This window comes from Emys orbicularis, chromosome 4 (assembly GCF_028017835.1).
Source record: "Emys orbicularis isolate rEmyOrb1 chromosome 4, rEmyOrb1.hap1, whole genome shotgun sequence".
Lineage (NCBI taxonomy): Eukaryota > Metazoa > Chordata > Testudines > Emydidae > Emys > Emys orbicularis.
In genome coordinates this window covers 74047777-74073538 of record NC_088686.1, presented here as the reverse complement: position 1 = coordinate 74073538, position 25762 = coordinate 74047777, and the positions used below count along the sequence as shown (strand labels likewise).

General features: G+C 43.9%; 1 protein-coding gene across 1 annotated transcript in view; it reads left to right on the top strand.

The window, feature by feature from the left end:
* Positions 1-25762, top strand: part of FUT8 (fucosyltransferase 8) — a 282501-nt gene that overhangs the window by 105363 nt on the left and 151376 nt on the right. Inside the window, exon 4 of the mRNA XM_065402719.1 lies at positions 17339-17374. The gene's annotated coding sequence lies outside the window, so the exon portion shown is untranslated. The remainder of the gene's footprint in view (positions 1-17338; positions 17375-25762) is intronic.

Sequence of the window (25762 nt, the reverse complement as noted above, 5' to 3'; positions counted from 1 at the left end):
AGGTACCAATGTGAGATTTCTAAAAATAGCTACAGCACTCGACCCAAGGTTTAAGAATCTGAAGGGCCGTCCAAAATCTGAGATGGACGAGGTGTAGAACATGCTTTTAGAAGTCTTAAAAGAGTAACACTCCGATGCGGAAACTACAGAACCCGAACCACCAAAAAAGAAAATCAACTTTCTGCTGGTGGCATCTGACTCAGATGATGAAAATGAACATGCGTCGGTCCGCTCTGTTTTGGATCATTATCGAGCAGAACCCATCATCAGCATGCACGCATGTCCGCTGGAATGGTGATTGAAGCATGAAGGGACATATGAATCTTTAGCGAATCTGGCACATAAATATCTTGCGACGCCAGCTACAACAGTGCCATGTAAATGCCTTTTCTCACTTTCAGGTGACATTGTAAACAAGAAGCGGGCAGCATTATCTCCTGCAAATTGTAACCAAACTTGTTTTGTCTGAGTGATTGGCTGAAGTAGGACTGAGTGGACTTGTAGACTCTAAAGTTTTACATTGTTTTATTTTTGAATGCAGTTATTTTTTGTACATAATTCTACATTTTTAAGTTGAACTTTTATGATAAAGAGATTGCACTACAGTAATTATATTAGGTGAATTGAAAAATACAATTGTTTTTGTTTTTTTACAGTGCAACTATTTGAAATAAAAATAAAATAAAGTGAGCACTGTACACTTCGTATTCTGCGTTGTAATTGAAATCAATATATTTGAAAATGTAGAAAACATTCAAAAATATTTAAATAAATGGTATTCTATTATTGTTTAACTGTGCGATTAATCACCCGATTAATTTTTTTAATTGCTTGACAGCCCTTGTTAGACCCCATTAAAATGTTATGGCAGACACCAGTATCAGTGACACCCTCTTCAAAACATGGAGACTGATGTTACCAGGTCTCAGGCAGCAGGGTGTTCAGAGGAGTTCAAATACATTGTAGCTGAAGGTCAGCTGTTGGCTAGAACATCACTCCGGCCACCCAGATGCAGCTGATACGATGTTTAGGTCGATGGCAATGTCTGTCACAATGTGTGAATGATCCTGGCTCCTCTTCCTAGAGAATTGCAGATAGTTATTGAGGATTTGCTCTTTGAGGGTTGTAATTTGTTTAATGATAACAATGATGATGCCCTTTGCACCCTAAAAGATTCAAGGGCAAGCTTTAGGTCATTAGGGCTATATACACCAGCCCCTAAACACAAGCATTTCAGACATCAAGCCTACCATAGGCTGCCTATTTATCAGTGCAGACCTATGGACCCTCCCAGAAAACATAAAAAATTCTCAAGAAGGCCCTCATCAACAGCTATGATGTTGTCACAACCACCTCACTTGTCTTCCAGGCAACAAATTTGACTACTTGCTCAGAAGCTGCTTACTAGTGACTGTGGATCTTCCCACCCAGTCCCCACTGTTTTGGGGACAGTTTGTCTCACTTGCACCATTTCTAAAGTGCTATAACAGATAAGTGGGTATTGGAGGTTATGTGATTCAGTTTCACTCCCTACCCTGTCCTCACCTACCTTTCCTGTCCCTATTCAGGGATTTCTCTCACAAGAGCGTACTAGAACAGGAAGTACAAACACTTCTCTCTCTATGCAGTAGAGATGGTACCACATCACATTAGAGGAAGAGGATTTTACTTGAGGTATTTCCTCATTCCCAAGAAAAAGGAAGGCCTCACCTTCACATAAGAGCTCAGAGCTTATTCATCTAGCCTGCATAACAGTATTTCTTCCCATGCTATGTGGACTGACAGCTCGAGTCATGGCAGACAACACATCATTACACAGGGAGGATTAGGATTTCCTTTCCCAATCCCCTTTGGCAAGGCCTCTGGGCCTGGTGTATCTGTCACCAAATCACACTAGTAGCTCTGAATCGCAGAATGTCCTAGCAGGCAATTTACAAGTGACCTCAAATGGATTCTCAAGAGCTCCATCCTACTAAATGTATTCCACCAATGGTTGGTTGAGCTGTTCATCACAGACAAAATCAAAAGGGCCAAATTATCAGCTCAGGGGTGGGTCTAAGCCTGGGTTCTCTGTCAGATGCTTTTCTTACTTTGTGGAATCCAGAGATAATGTACTGGGAATCCACTGATACTGTTAACACCAAGGAAACTGAGACAGGACTCGCCAGTAATAACCATGCCAGCCTCAACTTGGCCCAGACAGTTCTGGAATATCAACCTAATGAACCTGTCGAGATAATATCTCAGAACAAGGGGAGGATTTTTCATCTGGACCTGATGTCATTCACCTCACAGCATGGATGCTAGCTGGTTAAATACTGTTGAAATAAGCTGTTCTGCTGTGGTACAGAATATATTGGTAAACAGCAGCAGGGACTCTAGCAAGATCACCTATTCAGACAAATGAAAGAGTTCTCTGTTTGGGCAGCATGACACCACTTGTCTTTTCTAGTCCCTCCAATTCCTGTTATTCTGGACTACCTGCTATCCATAAAGAACTTTGAGTTACCCATCATCTCTATCAGGGTTATATTTCGCGTCAATATCAGCTCACCATCACCCCATTGAGAGTCTCAGCATATTTTCCCCCCTACAATTGGTAGATTCTTAAAGGCCTCATTCATCTGTTCTGTATTCTGGGAAACCTCTCCATCCTGGGGCCTTTATATAGTCTTATCTGGATTAATAGGTCCTCCCTTTGAGACCCTAGCAACATGGTCACTGTGTACCATCTTTTTATGAAAATGGCCTTAGCAGCTAGAAGGATTTGAATCAGATCATTCATCTGCTGGTTTTCTTTCCCAAGCCTCACTCCAACCAAGGGAAAAGCAAATTGCACACCCTGGATACAGTTAGGGTTGTGTCATTATATCTGGACAGGACAAAAACATTCAGGAGCTCCCCTAGGCTATATGCAGTGTTTGCGGATAGAATATCTACCCTAAAACTATCTAAATAGGTAACTATAATTGTATTAAATCATACTATGAGTTAGATTAGAACCATGATTGCCTGTTAGAGCCTGCTCAGGAGGGTTCTGCTGCTTCCTGGAGAATCATATCAGATTCTGAAATTTGTAGGGTGGCTACATGGGGATCAGTACACACTTTTACACAACACTATTCCCTAGTCAAGACATCAAGATCTGATGTCCCTCTTTGGCAGAGCTGTCCTGCAATTATTATTTCAATAGACTGTGAACACCGACCTGCTTGCAAGTCACCAGACCTGGCATCCATTTGGACAATCACTCAAAGAAGAAAGAATGGCTACTAACCCTAGAGTAACTATGGTTCTTTGAGATGTGTTCTCTATATGTGATCTGCAACCCTCCCTTCTTCCCTGCTGTTATGGAGTCCTATACCATCTGGATTCTGTGTTGGTAAAGAAGTTTGAGGTATGGTTGTGCCTGCTCTGCTCTTTATGCCTTTGGGGGAGCGTGGCTCTGATGGATAGTGCTGGCCAAAAAGAATCCAGTATGGGACACATGCACACCAAAAGTGCAATATGTGCAGATAGCACATCTAGAAGAATCACAGTTACTGAAGGGTAAATAGCTATTCCTTTTCAAAGAAGCACAGTTAAAGGAAAGCAATTTTCCTCCTCTTTCTCAAGGAATAGAATAGTGTAGTCAAATTAAATTTTATGTATATTTTTCATATGTTTCCTTTAATACTGAATGTTAGACTCTTAAAAAAGCTGTTACAAATATTGGTGTTGCTTTTGGTTTAATGATGTATATGAATAGTGTCCACCAAATACTTTGAAAAATATCCAGTACAGGGAAACTACATTATTTGCCTTTTTTTAAAAAAAAAAAAACAAAAAACCTTGTGATTAGTGAATTAGTCTGAGTGTAAAATCTTTGCCATGCCTGCTACTACTCCCTCACAGATGCCAGCTTCCTGATGAAGTGGGTTTTAGTCCACAAAAGCTTATGCCCAAATAAATTTGTTAGTCTCTAAGGTGCCACAAGGACACCTCATTGTTTTTGCTGATACAGACTAACACGGCTACCACTCTGAAACCTTTTCTATATTGTTTACCTTCTGTTCACCACAATGGGCAATTCAAAGTGTTTCTATTAAAATGCTGTACATGGTTTGAACCTAACCTATTAAAAAATCACATCACTTTCTGTGCACCATCACAACAGCTGAGAACAGTTGATGTATCCTTGCTGCACTCAGTTTCTAGATCAGAACATCTGAGGCTCAGGGCAAGGAGTTCTTTGTAGAGTACCCGTAATTCTGAAATTCAATTTTTATGTTGGTCTGCCAGAGTCCAGATTTGTTGACCTCTAGGACATAGTATAAAAGCAATATAGCGCCTGCTTGGGAGCAGAAGAACTCTTTAGGATATAATTGACATAAATTTTTGTACACTTGAATTAACCCCCTCCCCCCCAAAACAACAACAACCCTAGAGATGCATGTTGTGGGTGCAATTGTAGAAATGTAAAAATTAGTAAAGTATCTAAGTCCTAATGCTGATCCTGCAAGTAAAAGGGTTTTGGTCATGGAGAGGAGGGTAGAGAATAACTATTGTTGGACATACCCCATCTCCTGCCACACAGACACGGGAAGCCTAGCAGTGCTAAACTGTTGCTGAATATAATCTGAAGAATAGAGTAAATGTCTGTTACTCCTCTCCTATGTGGATTTGTGGTTAAATGGAAACAGTTATTTGCTTACTTGGAACACTTGGAGATATGTGGTCCTGCTTTGTTTAGTCTCCACCACTGTTTCCCTTCCATCTCTTTCCCTCCCACTGCTTGCACACCAGAGACAGCTTTTCAGATGCTTTGGGCCCTTTCATTCCTGAATAAGGTGATTTGATGTGGGCACAGCAGCAAAATGAGGGCAGACACATGTATGTTGTTAAGTCGCAGACCTCAACTTTATTAAACTTTAAATCTGCTGCTGGAACAGAGCTGAAAGAGGCTACACTCGGTTAAATCCTGGGAGCTGGGGCATGCTGGTTAATCAGCACCCAACTCCCTCAGCTGGCCAGTGGGTGCCAGAGGCTCCTGGGGAGGAACTACCTAGTGTCACTTAGTGAGTGTCTCCCTCCCTTCCTGCTGGGACTGTCCCCCTTTCACTACTGGCCCCATCAAGTTTCCCCACCCATTGAGGCAGGCTGGTGGTATTTAGGATTGTATTCTAGTTTAGGAAAGAGTCCATGCATAAAAAATAATTACCATTTTTTTCTGTGGTTGTCTATCCCTTCCATTTCAGTCAGCTTGCCTGCATTTTGGCAGTTCACCATAAAATGATGCACATAAAATTATATCTCCAACCATGAAAGGGTAATGTAAGATCATATTTTTGTAGACTTTCTTAATTTTAATGTGTTCAGTTAGATTTCTGCATGCTTTATTATGAAAACCTTAGTTTTATAATGAAACCATAGTTTACATGACTACTCTATATAATAAAACAGAACTATGAAACCGTTTAGGTGTTACCCCTTGATGGAGGTTTTTAATTTTAATAGCCCCAAATAGAAGAATGCATTTGCTGCATGTTGTCTTGTACGTTCTGAAGTTTTATGGATTTTTTTGTTTAGTTGCAAAACAATGTGCATTCATCCAAAACTGGGTTTTAAATGTCAAGCATGTAGTATAACTTCCATGGCATATAAAATTAGTACTGATATTAGCTGAAACAAGTCTAAGTTTGGCTTTTTCGAGTAGTGGTCCCTGTAAGTGCTCCACTTTAGGTGTGCATGAGCTCGTGTTCTTCTGATCAGAGATTTTTGGTTGTAATGTCTGTGTGGTTTGCATCTGCGCCCTGTGTATCCTTGTGCTCTGATCTGAGGCGCATATAGGGGAGGGTGGATCTATTGCCTCCCTTCTTACCTTCACCTGCAGTTAGAGATGGTGTCCGTTAGTTTCAAGCTTAGTTAGCTTACTTGTTTTTAATCTTTTTATTTTATTTAAATGTATTTTATTTATTGTTTTTATTAATTACACACACACGCATAGTGCTTTTGGGGTTCCCTCCCCCTTTGCTGTTTTCGGGGTCAGGACCTCCTCCCCTCTCCCACTTTGGCCTCTCTGTGTGTGCAGCCTCTCTCTTTGTATGCCCCAAACCCCAGGCTTTACACCCTGCCAGACCTGTAATAAGTATTTTCCTCTCAGTGATGGATATTTTAGCTGCAACCACTGTCTCAGATAGTCCCACAGCTTCAGCTCCAATGAGCTGTCCAGGGGACAGCTTCAAAGACTTCAAAGCTCTTTAAGAAGGAAAGAATTAGATCCCATGATAGAGAACCTAAGAGGAGGGAGAAGTTGCTGCAAAAGTCAGGAAGCAAGGAGACTTCATGTCCCGGTATAGATACTGCTGATACTTCTAACTCCTCCAGTACTGAGATCCCGCCACATCAATGAAGACCTCCAGCATATCGGACACTGAGAAGTCTCTTGGCAAACAGCCTCATTTGGTACCAACGTTGGTACTCTCCTTGCAGTCCTCCAAACACAGGGACTCCTTGAAGAAATAGCCTTTGACCCAGGCACATGGTTCTGTATGTCATGGACATAAGGACTGTATGGATCCAGCTGTACCAGCCTCAGTACTGTCAGATGCATTGCAATCACTCGGTATCCTATCTCAGTAGTACTGATTAGATTCCTCTCTCAAGTAGATTGTCAGAAAAACCTAAATCTCTTCTACCGAGAAGGATCAAGAGGGATTTTCTGCTGGTTCCAATGTACCCTTCAGTGCTGCCGCAACCTCAGATGAAGGCACTTCTGCCAGTACCAACTCAACCACCAATACAACACAGTCACTGGTACCAACACTTCTGCCCCCCTCACTAGAAACAGGAAAAAATATCTCCTTGAACTCTGAGATCTCTAGCCAAGAGTCCATTACCTTTCTGTTTGAACCTCCCTCTCCTGAAATGTATCCTAAGGAGGAGACCCCAGATACCAGTTGACAACTGATCCAACAACCTTCATAGTAGGAGCACCTTGGGGCCCCTCTCCCTTCCTTTATGTTGCCTTTAAGGCCTTTAGGCAAGTTTATTGGGCCTTCTGTAATCCCTGGGTCCTGTACAGAGGCCTGTTCTATAGGATGCCCTCATGTAAGAGGATCCCCCAAAAGTGGCAACCACTGGTACCCCAGAACCCCTCCTCAAAAGGATCTTTTAGAAGAACAAGAGTTGAGAGTGGAGGAGGCCCTGTTATCAAAGACCCCTTCCTTGCCAGATGAAGCAGTTATGTTCCCTCCCTCCTCCTGTGAGGATGACTTGAATTTCTTCCAAGAACTCATGAAGAAGGTAGTTGAATCCTTACAGATCCCCTTGGAAGAGGTGCAAGAACCATAATATGCTTTGGTAGATAACCTATGCACCTCTCCCCAAAGCAAGATAGCCTTACCTATAAATGACCTCCTGCTGTCACTAGTCCAAGCAATATGGAAAACATGGGCCATTATCCCACCTACTTGCAAGAGGGCTGACAAGAAGCAAGATCCCAATCCTTGTATGCAGAGGCAATAAAACTTTGGAACTAGTGTATAACCCACCAAATAAACATTAGTGGCATATCTGTTAGGTCTGCACAACACTATAACAGACATGCTGAGCAGACATTTCTGTCAGGATCAAAAATGGGAAGTGTGATCTTTTTGGGAGAAGCCTTCCTAAAATTTTGATGTCAAATTCTGCTATATGCCCATCCCCCAACACCACTGCTCCTCAGGGTCCTGAACAAACTAAAGCAAGAAAAATTGGTAATTATCCTCATAGAACCAGCCTGGTTGAGGCACAATATGGTTCCTGGATCTGATTTCCTTGTGTCTGCATCCACCTCTCTCACTTTGACAGTAGACCTACTGGCCCAAGAATCGGGCACAATAATTCACCTCAATCTCTCCTTGCTATATCTCAAGGCCTGGCTCCTTGACGGCTCTTGGGTGTAGAAAAGGATTGTTCTTTTGAAGTACAGAATATGCTGTTGAACAGTTGTAAACCTTCCAAGAGAAAGTCTTACCCTAAAAGTGGAAGAGATTTCATTGCTGGAACATCCAGTAGGCATTTTCTCCCTTGGAGTCACACATCATCCACATACTTGAAAACATGCTGAATTAAACTCGGGGCTTGTCACTCAGCTCTATCAAAGTCCAACTGGCTGCCATTACAGCCTTTCACCTATCAGTTGAAGGGCTTTCAGTATTCATGCACCCTTCAGTATTCACTTCAAGGTTCATTAAGGGATTGACCAACCTTCCTCACATCAGAGAGCCTACTCCACCATGGGACCTTAATCTAGTTCTCAATGTATTGAGGAACCATCAAGCTATTCTGTTCTCCATCACCGGAGACAGGATGTGTAACCGGGACAGGATGATTCTATGTCCCCAACCTCATTTCCTGTCCAAGATCTCCTTGGACTTCCACGTCAGTCAGGGCATTCAGTTGCTAGTGGTTTCCCCAAAACCTCACACTTCAAGACAAGAAGCTATTTTTCATACTCAGGAGCTGAGAAGAGCCCTTGCATTCTACCTCAAAAAGACCATGCTCTTCAGAGCCTTTTCTAGGCTCACTTTCTTGCAGACAAGATGAGGGGAGCACCTCTTTCCACTCAAACTATGAAAGTGTGTGTGTGTGTGTGTGTGTGTGTGTGTGTGTGTGTGTGTGTGTGTGTGTGTTGACATGTTATGAAGCTTCTGGAGTGCCTCCCCAGCAAAGGTGACTTCCCATTCCACTAGGGTACCTCTATTGCTCTGCTTAAAACACATACCCATGTCAGACCTGTGTAAAGCTGCCACCTAGTTGTCTGTGTACACTTTTTCCCAGTGGAGATGCAGCCTTTGGTGCGGCTGTTCTCCAATCGGTATTCGAGCCATCTCCTCAGCACCCACCTCTGTCTTTGGGACACCACTTGGGAATCACTTAAAGTGGAGCTTCCATAGGGATTGCTACCTAAAGAAGAAGGAGAGGTTACTTATCTGTACAGTAACTAGAGTTCTTCAAAGTGTTTTGTCCCTATGGGTGCTTTACTGCTCTTCCCCCTTACCCTCTTCTTTGGAGTCCTTGCCTTGGTTGGGTTTCATAGCTGAGAAGGAACTGGAGTGGTGATGAGTCCGTCTTCCCCATAGGCCCTCTGATTGGAGTAAAAGGATATATAGGGCGCAGGCATGGACCCAGTAGGTACTCTACCGAAAATCTCGGATTGAAAGTGCTTGGATGTGCAAAGTGGAGCACCCACAGGGACAAAACATCTCAAAGTCCAGTTATAGTGCATGTAAGTAACCTCTCCATTTCACAGCATTTGAAATGTATAGAGATGATGCATATAAAATAGCAAACTAAAGGAAAATATATACAATAGTCTCATGCATTTCAGTTAGTCTGTTTATGTTAAAGGAAGGAATCTTTGACATTATTATTGTATTACAGTAGGATCTAGAGGAAAGGCGAAGCCACAAAACAAGTTTAAACTAGCTAGGGATATAAAGAGTAACAAGAAAAGCATTTTACCAATACATGAGAAGCAAGAGGAAGACCAAAGACAGGATAGGTCCATTACTCATTGAGGAGTGAGAAACAATAACAGAAAACACAGCAATGACTGAATTGTAAAATGCCTTTTTTTATTTTAGTTTTCACCAGTTAGCAGTGATTGAATGAGTAACATAATGAACATCAATGTAACAGGGGTAGGATCTGACTGGTAGGCTACGTTTACATTACAGTCTATGTTGGCAAAGCGTATGAATATTCCACTCCCTGAGTGACATAAGTTACACTGACACAGGCATTTGTGTGCACAGGGCTATGTCAGCAGGAGAACTTCTCCCGCTGACATAGCTTATGTCGCTCACGGAGGTGAGTTTTTATGCTGACAGGAGAGCTCTCTCCCGTCAGCATAGAGAGTCTTCACCAGACACGCTGCAGTGGCACAGCTCTACCGGTACAGGTGTGCTGCTGAAATGCTGTACATATAGACATGGCCTAAAACAGAAAGAGAAAAAGTAAAGAATTACTTAGACAAGTTAGAAGTCTTCAAGTCATCAGGGCCTGATGAAATATATCCTAGAATACTTAAGGAACTGGCTGAAGAGATCTCTGAGCCATTAGCAATTATCTTTGAGAACTTGTGGAGGACAGGCAAGATCCCAGAGGACTGGAAAAAGGCAAGTATAGTACCTATCATAAAAAGGGCAATAAGGACAAGCCATGAAATTATAGACCCGTCAGCTTAACTTCGGTACCCAGAAAGATAGTGGAGCAAATAATAAATACATTTGTAAGCACTTAGAAGAAAGTGAAGTGGTAAGTAACAGTCAATGTGCATTTGTCTAGAACAAATCATGTCAAATCAACCTAATATCCTTCTTTGACAGGGTAACAAACTTTGTGGGTAGTGGGGAAGCAGTACATGTGTTCTATCTCAACTTTAGTAAGGCTTTTGAAACGGTCTCCCATGACCTTCTCATAAACAAACTAGCGAAAAATATCCTAGACAAATCTACTATAAGGTAGGTGTACAACTGGTTGGAAAACTGTACTCAGAGAGTAGTTATCAATGGTTCACAGTCAGGCTGGAAGGGCATATTGAGTGGGGTCCTTCAGGGATTTGTCCTGGGGCCAATTCTATTCAACATCTTCATAAATGTTTGGATAATGGCGTATAGAGAGCACTTGTAAAGTTTGCGGACGATATCAAGTTGGGAGGAATTGCAAGTGATTTGGAGGTCAAGATTAGAATTCAAAACGATGTTGACAAACTGGAGAAATGGTCTGAAATAAATAGGATGAAATTCAATAAAGACAAATGTAAAGCATTACACTTACGAAGGAATAGTCAACTGCACAAATACAAAATGGAAAATGATTACCTTGAAGGAGTACTGCACAAAAGAACCTGGGGGTAATAGTGGATCAGAAATGAAATATGAGTGAACAATGTAATACTGTTACGCACAAAAAAGGTGAACATCATTCTAGAATGTATTAGCATGAGTGTTGTAACCAAGACACAAGAAGTAAGTCTTCCACTCTACTCAGCACTGATAAGACCTCAGTTGGAGTATTGTGTCCAGTTTTGGGCACTACACTTTGAGAAAGATATGGACAAATTGGAGAAAGTCAAGAGGAGAGCAACTAAAATGATTAAAGGTCTAGAAAACATCATCTAGGAGGAAAGATTGAAAAAACTGGGTTTGTTTAGTCTGGAGAAGAGAAGACTGAGGGGGAGCATGATAACAATCTACAAGTATGTTAAAAAGTTGCTCCCCTTAACCACTGAGGACAGGACAAGAAGTACGGGCTTAAATTGTCGCCTGTAGAGGGAGATTTAAGTTAGACTTTAGGAAAAACTTCCTAACTGTAAGGATAGTTAAGCACCGAAACAAATTGCCTAGGAAGGTTGTGGAATCTCAGTCATTGGAAGTTTTTAAGAACAGGTTAGACAAACACCTGTCAGGGATGGTCTAGATCAGGGGTTGGCAACCTATGGCACGCATGCCAAAGATGGCACACGAGCCGATTTTTAATGGTGAGGCAGCGGGTTGAGCAGGACCCCGGCAGGCAGCAGCGTGCCATTAAAAATCCTGCCCGACCCAGCCTGCTCTTCTCTGCCCCCCACCTACCACTCTCTCTGGCGGGGGCAAGGGGCAGAAGCAAGCTTGGTCCTGACGGCTGCTGCTGTAGGTCAGGCTCCGCCGGCAGCCAAGCTTCCCCCTCCCCCACCTCTTCCTCCAGCGTGCTGCGTCGAGCCCCGCCTCCTCTCCCTCCCTGCCGCCGATGGCCCTTGCAAGAGAGGGGAGAAGAGCAGCCCCAGAGCCCTCGCTGCTCAGACCGGTAAGGAGGCAGAGAAGAGGCAGGGGGAAGGGGGGTAGGAGCGGGGCATATCCCTCCAGCCCCCTGCCGTGAGCCGCTCAGGGGGCAGGGGGCTGGGAGCACTCCCCTAATCCCAGCCCACCCAGCCCTCTGCTCTGACCCCTGCACCCCCCTTGCACCCCAGCTCCCTGCATCCCCTCACGACCCCATCCCTGACTCCTGCACCCCCTCACTTGCCCCCAGCCCTCTGCCCTGACTCCTGCATTCCCCACACATACCCAGCCCCCCCACACCCCATGCCCTGACTCTTGCACCCCCCACCCTGAGCACCAGGTTGGCAGCAGGCTGAGCGGGGCCGGCGGCTGGGACCCCAGCGGGCTGAGCATGGATGGAAGCCGGGACCCTGGCTGGCAGGAGCCAGTGGACGGAACCCCAGACCGGCAGCAGGCTGAGCCGCTCGGCCCGCTGCTGGTCTGGGGTGCCGGCCCCGCTCAGCCCGCCGCTGGTCTGGGGTCCCGGCCCCCGGCCCCGCTCAGCCCGCTGCCAGCCTGGGGTTCTAGCTGCCAGCCCCTTGCCAGCTGGGGTCCCAGCTGCCGGCCCCGCTCAGCCTGCTGCCAACCTGGGGTTCTGGCTGCCGGCCCCTTGCCAGCTGGGGTTCCGGCCGCAGGCCCCACTCAGCCCGCTGCCAGCCTAGGTGAACGGAACCCCAGGCTGGCAGCGGGCTGAGCAGGTCAGCAGCTTAAGTTCAGCATTTTAATTTAATTTTAAATGAACCTTCTTAAACATTTTGAAAACCTTGTTTACTTTACATACAACAGTAGTTTAGTTATATTATATATAGACTTAGAGAGAGAGACCTTCTAAAAAACGTTAAAATATATTACCGGCACCCGAATCCTTAAATTAAAGCGAATAAATGAAGACTCGGCACACCACTTCTGAAAGGTTGCCGACCCCTGGTCTAGATAATAGTACTGCCTCAATGCAGGGGACAGGACTAGATGATCTATCAAGGTTCCTTCCAGTCCTACATTTCTATGAGTGAAAAAGAGGAAATATTAACCTCATTTGACAGAGGGGGCACTGAGGCATAGAGAGAGCTGGGATTTCACCAAATCAAAGCCAAGCTTTCAAGCACTTAGCATGCACAAGTGGGTCTGGATTTTCCAAAGAGCTCTGCTCCCATTTAGGTATGTAAAATAAGGACCAGATTTTCAAACGTGGTCAGCATGCAGCAGCTCTGCCTGTGACATTTATGGGCAGATTTTCAAGAGCCCAGCACACAACATGCTGAACTCCTCTGAAGATTTGTCCCCATTTGTGAGTGCTGAGCACTTTTTAAACTCTGGCCTTATGTGGCTTGCCCAAGGTATCCTAGGAAGTCCATGGTATAACTGCGTAATTGAATTTATCTCTTCTCAGTCCCAGTCCGGTTCCTTCACAGCAAAACCATCGTTCCTCTCTCATGTATAGATTTTTTGATGAAATAATGTTTTGGGGATTTTGCTGATGTTACAGTAGTTTCAGGATCCACATTTTACATTTTTGACAATTTAGAAAAGCCATTATTTTACTTGACTATGCACCTGCGGAGACCTGGCAGCTGCACTATAAGCACTATGGCCTCCAACACAGGCATCTCTGTTGCAGAGGATCTGGAGTTGTGGAGGATCATAACCTCCACATGAGTCAACAATGTGATGCGGTTGCAAAAAAAGCAAATGCAATTTTAGGTTGCATTAACAGAGGCCTAGCATGCAAGTCATCGGAGGTGATAGTACCGCTCTACTCAGCACTGGTGAGGCCTCAGCTGGAGTACTGTATTCAGTTTTGGTCACCAGTGTATCAAAAGGATCCAGAGGCAAGTGACAAAGATAATAAAAGAGATGGAATGCAAGCCATGTGAGCAGAAGCTGAAGGAATTGGATATGTTTAGTTTGGAAAAGGGGACATGAGGGGGACGATGACATGATAATGATCTTCAAATACTTGAAAGGCTGCCATAAAAAAGATGGAGAAAAGTTAGGGTTGCTAACCCTCCAGGATTGGCCTGGAGTCTCCAGGAATGAAAGATTAATCTTTAATTAAAGATTATGTTGTGTGATGAGATCTCCAGGAATACGTCCAACTAAAATTGGCAACCCTAAGAAAAGTTCTCTCGCCACAAAGTGGGCAGGACAAGAGGCAATGGCTTGAAACTGCAGCATAGCAGGTTTAGATTAAATCTCAGGCAAAGCTTCATAACTGTAAGAACAGTAGGGCAATGGAACAGACTGCCTTGGGAGGTTGTGGAAGCTCCTGCACTGGAGGCTTTCAAAAGGAGGCTGGATAGACATCTGTTTTTGATAGTTTAGACCCAACAAATCCTGCATCTTGACAGGGAGTTAGACTAGAAGACCCTTGCGGTCCCATCTAACCCTGTGGTTCTGTGATTCTACCAGATGACAATCCAAGTTGTTTATAAAGTCCTCCCCCTGTTCGTAGCACACTAGAGGTTCTCCAAAAAAGACAAACAAAAAAGAGGTCCTTTTCTCTGTCTTCCCTTTGCAAGAAATGAGACTTACTGTAAAAGAAAATAAAGGCAAAGGTGGCCTGTCTCTGAGGAAGTCTTTCTGGGGGTCCGTCTTTTAGGGCTTGGCTTAGCAGCTGCTCTACAGTATTTAATTAGGGTCTACCTCCAGGCCGTCCTCTTTGGGGCACTCTGCTTGACAGCTGGTCCATGCAGTTTCCAGGACGGTGAGTCCTGCGACTGTCTTCATCATGGCTGATCTGTTTCTGAGGTGTAGCAGTTGTCTTGTTCACTGATCCTTCCTGTGGTAGGTGATCCTGTGACCCTTCCCTTTTTTAAGCTCCACCCTTCCAGGCAGAGCAAGCCTTAGAGGTTTGCCTTTTTAGGGCTGAATGAGCCCAGAAGAGCTTGTTAGTCTGTCCTCCAGCAGAGTGAGGGTGTGCCCCATCACACCTCAGCCAGTTGACCCTTCATATTGGCTCTGTTGGTAACCATAGGATCCCTACACTAGACATCCTGGATCCATCCAGGAATCCCACCATACCTCCCTCACGCAACACCTACCGGCTCCATCGGAGTATGAGGCAGGAGTGATTGAACTGGATCCACAGGTACCGATGGATGTTTCATCATCCTCATCTGGTCTTAACAAGAAGACTGATGAGTCTCTACACTCATTGAAAGTCTTTAGACCAACTCTCTGCTGTCTCAGCATTTAAATCTCAGTTCCAAAACCACCATAAACAGATGTACAAGCCAAGACTGCCTCCCCAACCATCATACTGCCAGCGATCATTCCAGCCACCATGCTAATGTCACAGTATACAAAGGCCTAGATATGCAGCTGCCTTTACCACAACTACAACTATCCAGCCCCATCCACTATCCAGGAGATTTTTCCTGTGACGATCAAGAACCGCCTACCCCTATTGATGCCATCGTCTACTACCCCCTCAACCTTTGTTGTCTGCCCCAGCCTTTTTGCCCATAATTTGAGGACAATCACAACAGACAAGTGGGTACTATTAATCATCCACTGTGGCTATTCTATAAAATTCTCAGCCTCTCTTCAGGGACTGCTCTAGCGGGGAGATTCTTTGTCAGTGGGGAGATTCTCTCCTCCAACAAGGGGTCATAGAACAAGTGCCAAATCAGCACCAAAGGAAAGAGTTCCACTCTCCATATTTCATAGTCCCCAAGAAAAATAGAGGATGGAGACCCATTTTTGACCTTCAGCAATTAAATGTTTTTATTTGCAAATCAAAATTCCGAATGGTTATGTTGGCATCAAGGATCCCTTCCCTACAGGAGGGAATTTGGTTCATGGCTCTTGACATGCAAGATGCTTATATTCTTGTGGATATTCATCTGTCCCACAGAAAGTTCCTCAGGTTTATGGTAGGACAATAACACTATCCATTCGAAGTACTCCCATTCAGCCTAGCTACAGCACCCAGGATCTTCATGAAGGTCTTCTCAGTAGTGAGGGCCCAGATGAGATTTCAGGGCCATACAATTTTTCTGTATCTCGATGACTGGCTCCTAATGGGTTGTTCCAGTCAGAAGGTCCAGTCAGTGACTCTATCCTTGCTCCATCTTCTGGCAGCTTTGGAGGCCAGGGTGCATATCAACCTACTAGAGCTGAGAGAACACAGTCCAGCTTTCGATGCATTTCTCTCACTTATTCAACCCCCCTGTGTCCAAATAATGTCAGATAGCATGATGACTGTGTGACCTGGTGTGCCTGGTGTGCCCTCATTGGAAATGCCAAGGTCAGGGCAGGCTGCAAAATGGAGAGCAGATACTCCCAAGACTAGTGGGTAACACTGATTAAACTCCCCAGTGAGTCCCTCTGGAACACATCCACAACTTGGATGGGTCATTGAGTCCTTTGTTCAGAGCTTCATTTGTAGAAAGGATACTCCAGAAGTAAGAAGCAAGAATGAATACAAAAAGCAGAAGATGCAGCTGCCTTTCATAGTCTTTTGCTATGCAGCTTGATTTCCTTTGTTCCAAACCCAAGCTGCCCAGCACATGGCCTGGAAGCCTTAGAGTTCTGTCCATAGGCATGCCCCTGCATGCCTTGCTAAGTCAAAATGTGTATCCCTTGCCTTCTCTCAGTGGGTCAATTGTATAGCTGATGGTCCTGAATGTATAGCTGATGGCATGCCCCTGCATGCCTTGCTAAGTCAAAATGTGTATCCCTTGCCTTCTCTCAGTGGGTCAATTGTATAGCTGATGGTCCTGAATGGGCCATCAAGCAGGCTAGGCAGTGCTGATGCCAGACTGTCTGAGGGTGTCACCCGGAAGCATACTACAAATTTTGAAATATAGGCATACATACATATCTATAGCCCATAATACAAGGGTGATACAAACATATAAACAAGATTATCATATTTGGCAAATTATAACATTTGGCTTAAACAGCTACTTAGGGACGGTCCTAGTGTGAGAGAATCCTTTGGTGATGTAGAGCTGGGATAGCCACCTTCTACATCCTGCCTCTTGACTCCTGGAATAAAGTGTGTGTTGGTGGTAAGGACGAAATGCTACTTTGCTTTTGTATTCTCAGATGGCATATACAAGCCCTGAGTCCATAGTTAGGTGGCAGAGTTTAGAGCAGCCTCATTAAGAACTGGGCCAGTGTAGAACCAGCACTAGGATCAGGGAGTTGCAAATAAAGCTATGCCCTGTGCATACTGGAAAAGTCTTTCGTCGTGCAGTGTGATATGATACCTGTAGCCACAGTTTGTAGTGTTTGATCAATGTCTGTGTTTATTTTGGGCTATGCCTCAATTATAGGTGAAGAGAGAGTATAAAATATATATGTATCATATACAGTATATGATCTCACTTTATAGATCACTGAACATAGACCAAATTAACAGCACACACAGATTAGTAAAGTAATATATATAAGTGTCAAAAAAGAAATAGAAGAGGAAATATGCTTTCTCTACCTGTTTTTAAAAGAGCTAACGACATTGTTTGAAATGTTGTTCTTTAATTAAAAATGCTTGAATGTCATTCCAGTCTTGAACATTAGCAGGAGAGAGAAAAGAAGACTTGGTAAGTTTTTATTTAAAAAGAACAAAGAGTCTGATGTCCGTAACAGTTAAGTATTAGACTTATTAATAAGCTATACATGGTGTTACCCCTTTTGGTCTGAGTGATTAGCCAATGTTCACGGACTAGCAGGTTGCTTCCATTAGGAAGAGAAATTAGTGATGGAGTTACATACATATTTGATGCAATTGTGAACATTTACAAAGAATGTACTTAAAGTCCCGTTTCCTTGAACACAGCATGAATCAAACAGGAGGCAGTTTCTTTGCTCACAGGTCCAAGCCTTTCTAGTCAGCACACTGCCCATAAAGCTCTCTCTTGGCTTTGTCTTAGGGCTACATTACCAGTGCTTCTCTTGCAGGCTGTTCATGGCTCATTGTCTCCACAGACACACACACAGCTCCACCAAATCACACCAACCCTTATTTGCATTCAGCCCCCAGGAAAACCCTTCCTCTCACTTAGCACATCTTCTGACTGGCCTATGTTTCAGATGGTGACTCCAATTGTTTTGGCTATCTTACTCCAGAAAAGAGCTTAGCGAGTTCTTGCCTCTATCCTGAATGAAGGACAGCTATCACACTTACCAGCTTCAACCAGGTTTCACTCAACTTCCATCATAACAATAAACACAAAAAAGGAAACAAGCTTGGTGTATTGGATAGTTTAGGATTTGTATTGGGATTATGGAACCGTTCATTTTAAATCAGGGATTTGAAATTAGCCCAGAGTGGCAACAATGTGTTAATTTCTGATGACTCAGTGTGATCTTAGAATCTGGTAAAAAATGTTTACATCATGATCACCACCATCACAATTAGTAGTATTGCTTTTTTGTTGGTATTCTTTGCAGAGGCTAAAGTTATGGAGACTGAACTATTCTCTTGCCCCAAGAGGGTGTTTCCCTTTTGTGCAGAGGTGATGCACGTTGGTTAGGAAGTACACAAACAAATTGCACTGTTGCTGTCCATACTGTTATCTGTTCAGTGGATAAACAGACAACTTCAGTTTGTCATCTTTCACCAGCACTAAATTACTATTATTTTTGTTTTAAGGAAAGAACATTGCTAATCCGGAAATAGCATAACTTTAATAAAATGTAGACAAATCCAAAAGTTTGTATGTTGGAGTAGTACCAGCTTGCAACCATACCATCTTGGCTGTGATCCCATCAGATCTTATCCACTGAATCAGGTCTGATTAGGTCTTTAGCTGGGTGGGAGATCTCCAAGTACTACAGGAAATGATGATGGCAATAGAATAATTGGCCCTTCTTCCTCTGAGCCAATACTAAACCATTTTCCTGGTGTGATTTGAGTAGAGTTCTTCATGCTGAATAGGATAAGTCCCAAATTCAAGAGTTTCTTCCCAGGTCCAGTCATGGAGAGGTACAAATACACGTCATTCTAAACTCAGTGTATATTGTATAAGTACAATCTAGTGCTAAATAACACAGCCTGTCAATAGTTAATGGACCAGTTTTAAATTGGGGAGTAGTTTGCGGTGGTCCTGCTGGGGATCACACTACAGATCTATGATTTTCTGTATATTCACTAATCTGAAGGACAGTTTGTATTGAGTAAATTCACATTTCAAACCAAACTCAAAAGGATAATGAAGCCCACAGAGAAAAGATCAAAATTGTAGAACAATTTTGTAAATTTAGCAAGATGGGCAGATGTAATTGAGATATGATATAAAAAATAGAAGACCATACACCTAGCAAGAAATAATAATCAGCAGAGATATGAAATGAGACTACTATGGAAACAATTATAAAGCAAATACCTGAATGTTATAGTGGATAAAAAACTGGATATCAATTCAGAATACAGCATGATTACAAATGAAACATGCCCTCATGTGGTATACACATAGAAGGGATTTTCTGTAAGATAGAGGAAGGAGTAATTTTGCTGTAATTAAGAGTGCATGTGGATCACTGCACATAATTTTAGCTATTTCATTATAAAAAGGGTAGGGAAGTGATAATATTACACAAGGGCACCTAAAATGATACAGCAACTAGGGAAGCAAATTTACAAAGACAGCTGAGGGAACTCAATTTGGATAGCCATGGAATAAGGAGATTAATAAAAGATATGATAAAACTGTACAAATATTTGAACAGTATTAATTAAAGGGAGTTGAATGGACTGTATTCTCTTGCTAAGGGACGTAATGGTCTAAAAGTGAAAATAAAAATAAAATCAGCGTAGATATGGAATATTAAAAGGAAGAGAGCAGTTGTGGATGAATGGGCTCTTGAGCTCGTTGTCAACAATTTTCTGAGATGTTCAAAGCTAATTTAGATGAATTCTCAGTGGAATTAGTGTAGAGGAAGATTCTGCTTAATGCTAGGATTGGGGAATGGTGATCTGTAAGATCTTTGCTAGCTCCACCTTTTGTGTTGGTATGGAAAACAATGCTTTATCTTGTGGAGCAGACTGTGTATGCTTAAAAATCCAGGTTCTTTGTGCGCTAAGATCAGTAAAACCTTTTCAGCTTTCAGTAGCATTATAAAGAAGAGTCAGCATAATTAGCTCTTTTGTATCTGAGAGAGTGTGATGTTAAGCTAGATACATTTTTCAGACTTCAAACAATTCATAGATTGTGTATTATTTATTAGAAGCACTGTGACTCCACTGGATCTGTCACAAATATCTCCTGGGTGTAATAAATAGGTTGTACAATAAATATATATTGTAAAGTGGTATTAAAATATCCTGTGCTATGATTACATACAAATGTTTATACTGGGTCAGACCAATGGTCCATCTAGCCAGTATCCTGTCTTCTAACAGTGGCCAGTGCCAGATGCTTCTGGGGGAATGAACAGAACAGGGCAATTATCAAGTGATACATCCCCCGTCATCCAATCCGAGCTTCTGGCACTCCGAGGTTTAAGGACAACCGGAGCAGGGAGTTCCATCCCTGACCTTCTTGGCTAATAGCCATTGATGGACCTATCCTCCAGGAATTTATCTAATTCTTTTTTTAAACCACTTGTGCTTTTGGCCTTCACAACATCCCTTGGCAACAAGTTCCACAGGTTGACAGTGTTGTGTGAAGAAGTACTTCCTTATGATTGTTTTACACCTGCTGCCTATTAATTTCATTGGGTGAACCCTGCTTCTTGTGTTGTGTGAAGTGGTAGATAACACTTCGCTATTCATGTACTCCACATCATTCATGATTTTTATCAACCTCTATCATATTCCTCCCCTTTAGTTGTCTGTTCTCTAAGCTGAACAGTCCTAGTCTTTTTAATCTCTTTTCATACAGAAACTGTTCCATACCCTTAATCATTTTTGTTGCTGTTCTCTGTACCTTTTCCAATTCTAATATTTTTTGAGATGGGGTGACCTGAACTGCACTCAGCATCCAAGGTGTAGCTTGGATACCATACCATGCTTTTATATAGTGGCATTACGATATTTTCTATCTTATTATCTATCCCTTTCCTAATGGTTCCTAACATTGTTAGCTTTTTTTGACTGCGGCTGCACATTGAGTGGATGTTTTCTGAGAACTATCCACACTGACTCCAAGATCTTTCCTTAATGGTAACAACTAATTTAGAACCCATCATTTTATGTGGGATTATTTTCTCCAATGTACATTACTTTACACTCACAAATATTGAATTTCATCTGCCATTTTGTTGCTCAGTCACCCAGTTTTGTGAGATCCCTTTGTAACTCTTGGCAGTCAGCTTTGGATTTAACTGGCTTGAGCAATTTAGTATAATCTTGTTGATAATTTATATAGTCAGTTGATTGACCACACTTTGGTTCTTTATTTCATTATTAAATATACTGAAGAGACCAAATAACCAATATCAGTGAGGTTTGTTAATATGGTACAGGAGAAAGGTTCTATATGGTACTAATCTCCGAAGAGCAGTCCCATGCAGTGATGTTATATTCACTTTACACAGAAGGTTTGCTCCCCAAATTACACATTTTGGCTGGTATTATTTTTATGGTTTTACAAGTTCGGCATTTTTTACATGTCACTAAAATCCAATCCATGAGTTTGTTCCAGTTCCCTAACTTGTTCTGTTCCTTCCTTATTTTTGTTTTGGATGCTAGCATTCCAGGTACTGATCTTTGAAGATACTTCCCTAGATTGTACTAAAACAGTGTATGTATGTATCTTGATTTTGACAAGTTTCCTATCTGCTTGTGCCAAATGCTTACTTCAGCAAATACAAGGTGTTATGGGGTATTTAGCATAAGTGAACAGGTTATGGTATAGGCCAGTTTAGGCTATATCACTATTACAATATTTGTGCTTAATGTAGAGGGCCGCTTTAGGGGTGTGTGGAGGAACATCGGGGTGTGTGGGCGTGGTGGGGCCAGTGCCACCCCCCGTGGGGAGGGAGCACCACCCAGCCCCTCTTTGCTCCTCCCTGAGCTCTGCTCCAGTCCCGCCCCCTGCCATGTCCCCAGCATGGCTCCGCTCCCAGCCCTGCCCCAGCCCCCAGCCTCAGCAGCAGGGCTGGCCTTACCATGAGGTGAACTGAGGCGGCTGCCTCAGGTGCCAGACTGTGGGGGGGGGGGCGCCACTAGGACCCAGAGTACAGAAAAATTTCTGCTGCTGGTGCATATGTATTCTCTCTGCTCTAGATGCACAGAGATGGTAGAGTGCTGTGCTGGAGGAAGGAGGGCACAAGAGACATAACAGGCAGGCAGGAGAAAAGGTGAGAGGGAATAACAGAAAGCAGCAGGAACTGCAGAGAGAGAGAGAGAGAGAGAGAGGAGAAGCCTCTTATGTACCTCTCTAGCACCCACAGGAGCCTGGACTGATTAACACCAGCTTCTCAGGGAGCTTCCTGTTTCCTGCTGCTTCCCTGAACCCACTTGAGGAGAACAGGCAGTCAACTGAAGTAGCAGGAGCCAGTTAGGCTCTTAAGATGCTGATATCTTCCCTCACTCAGGCCCTGCTACCAGCCTGCTTATTTGTCCACTTCAATTGAGTGTTGAGAGCCACTATAGCTGGCACAGAACAGCAGTCATGAGTGAAAGAAGAAAACGCCCCTCTGGGACAGCATTCAGAAAAAGAAAGCAAGCAAAGGAAGCTTTTCTATCTAAGCAGGAAGGCGCTCTCCTGAGATACATAGACACAAATGTTCACGGTGAGCCTTCCAGCCCCAGTGAGGATGTGAGTGGTGAGGAGATGCCTGATCTTCCAGTTAGAGTGCAGGTGACCTGGCAGCTATTGCAGCATCCATATCTCCATCTCAAATGGATGTAACCATGCACATGCCTGAATAAAAGTGTAGATCAGAGAAGAGTGTGGTGGAGGCGCAAGAAACAGCTGCTGCTGAGTTTACTTCCTTAAGTCTAGATGATTCAGGATTGTGGACCAACTTGAGCAGTAGCTGGAGGGACTTCCTTGTACTGCATGGGCCACAGCAAGTGAAAAACTTCATGTTCCCCAAAGACAATGAAAATAGAAGTTTCCATCCAACACATTACTGGCATGAAATCCCCAATGGTAACAAAGTGGACTTTGTTTGCAACAAAAACAGTATGCAGCATTCTGGGTTTTTGAGTACATAAGCCATGGCTTATGTACTCAAAAACCCAGAATGCTGCATACTGTTTTTGTTGCAAACGCTTCCAGTCTAATGTTCCAGCCACATTGGGTTCTACAGGAACAAAGGACTGGAAAAATCTGGTTAGAAATCTGGTATGCCACAAGAAGGCAGCAAATCACCAGAGAGCATTCCATAGGTGGAAAGAGCTTGAGAGATGAGACTAAGGTTAAAGGCCACTATAGATGATCAGCATCAAGAGACGATTGCATCAGAGTCTCTTTACTGGCAAAATGTTCTGAAAAGGCTCATTGTCATTGTAAGAATGCTTGCTACCCAAAACCTAGCACTGCGTGGCACTTCAGATCAGCTGTATGTGCCAAACAATGGAAACTTCCTTAAAATCGTGGAGCTGATGGCTGAGTTTGATGCTGTACTCCAGGAGCATCTAAGAAGAGTCACCACCCAAGAAATGTACACACACCACTACCTTGGAAAAACAATTCAAAATAAGATCATACAGTTACTGGCAACAAAAGTCAAACAGAAGATTGTGTCAGATCTGAAGTCAGCAAGATATTACTCTGTTATTCTGGACTGCACACCTGACATCAGCCGTATGGAACAAATGACTTTAACGGTGCGTTTTGTAACAACAACAGAACCTAGTGAAAATGTGGTGACAGTCAGAGAGCATTTTCTAGAATTTATTGACATTGATGATACTACAGGAGCTGGTCTGAGAAATGTGCTTCTTAAAAAGCTGGAAGATATGGGAATTGCGATAGCTGTCATGAGAGTTCAGGGCTACGATAATGGTGCCAACATGAGAGGAAAGAACACAGGAGTGCAGACATAGATCCGAGAGTTAAACCCTCGAGCTTTTTTTGTCCCAGGCAGTTCTCATTCATTGAACTTGGTGGTCAGTGATGCAGCATCAGCTTCTAGTGAGGCTGCTGAATTTTTTAATGTACACCTCTACCCCAATATAATGCGGCCCGATATAACGCGAATTCGGATATAACGCGGTAAAGCAGCGCTCCGGGGGACAGGACTGCTTTACCTCGTTATATCCGAATTCGTGTTACTGCAAGCGGTTCCTCTGCGCCCGCCCGTTACTTGCTGCGGCCCTCCCCGGCCTGCCCCCCGCCCCAGCTCACCTCCGCTCCGCCTACTCCCATGAGCGTGCCGCAGCTCCACTTCTCCTCCCTCCCAGGCTTGCTGCGCCAATCAGCTGTTTGGCACGGCAAGCCTGGGAGGAAGGAGAAGTGGAACTGCGGCGCGCTCGTGGGAGGAGGCGGAGGTGAGCTGGGGCAGGGGGGGCCGCAGCAAGTAAGGGGGGGGGCGCAGAGGAACCGCTCCCCGCCCCAGCTCATCTCCGCTCCGCCTCCTCCCATGAGTGTGCCGCAGCTACGCTTCTCCTCCCTCCCAGGCTTGCCGTGCCAAACAGCTGATTGGTGCGGGAAGCCTGGGAGGGAGGGGGGAGAAGTGGAGCTGTGGCGCGCTCATGGGAGGAGGCGGAGGTGAGCGGGGGCGGGGGGGCCGCAGCAAGTAAGGGGGGGGCGCAGAGGAACTGCTCCCCGCCCCAGCTCACCTCCGCTCTGCCTCCACCTCCTCCCCTGAGCGGGCCGTTGCTCCGCTTCTCCCCCCCCCCCTTCCAGGCTTGCTGGGCCAAACAGCTGATTGGCACGGCAAGCCTGGAAGGGAGGGAGAAGCGGAGTGGCGGCAGCGTGCTCAGGGAGGAGGCGGAGGTGAGCTGGCGTGGGGAGCAGTTCCTCTCCCTACCCTGATATAACGCGGCCTCACCTATAACATGGTGATATTTTTTGGCTCCCGAGGACCGCGTTATATCGGGGTAGAGGTGTCATTCAAAACATCTAAATATTTTTCTCTGCATCAACTAATGGATGGCAAATTTTGAAGCAACATCTGGAAACATCCTCTCTGACACTGAAGCCACTGAGTGCCACACGATGGGAAAGTCGATTGGAGGCGATAAAGCCTATCAAACACCAGATTGGGAAGATATATGATGCCATAGTTGCCATTATGGAGGATAATGCTATGACAGGTACTGTTCATGGGAGAACAGTAGCAGAGGGAAATGGAATCACCAGAAACATACATAACTTCAAATTTCTGTGTGGCTTAGTGTTGTGGCATGACATACTCTTTGAAATAAATGTTGTAAGCAAGAGACTCCTAGGTGTTGACCTTGATAAATCTGGAGCAATGGAACAACTGGACAAAGCAAAGTCATACCTACAGTCTTATCGGTCAGATGAGGGATTTCAAAATGTGCCGAAGAGTGCACAGAAGTTGGCAGAGGAACTTCACACTGAAGCTATTTTCCCACCCATTCAAGAATACAAGAGTCACCAAAGAAGAAGCCATTTTGATTTCGAGGCACGGGATAATCCCATAAGAGATCCCAAACAACAATTCAAAGTTGAATTCTTTAACCAGGTGCTAGATTGTGCAATATAGTCAGTTGAACGTTTCATGCAGCTCAAGGAACACAGCAGTATATTTGGGATGTTGTATGATAATCCAAAACTCCTCACTATACCTGAAGAAGACCTACACCAGCAATGCAGGGCACTAGAGACAATGTTGACATGCACGATATTGGTACGAGTGATTTAGGTGATGAACTGAAAGCCCTTTCAAGATACATTTCAGCAGGATCCACTCCAAAGGCTGTTCTGGAATATATGTGCACAAATAAGATGACCACCCTCTTTCCAAATGCTTTTGTTGCTCTGCGCATACTTCTAACACTTCCTGTAACAGTTGCCAGTGGAGAATGCAGCTTCTCCAAGCTGAAGTTCATAAAAACACATCTACTC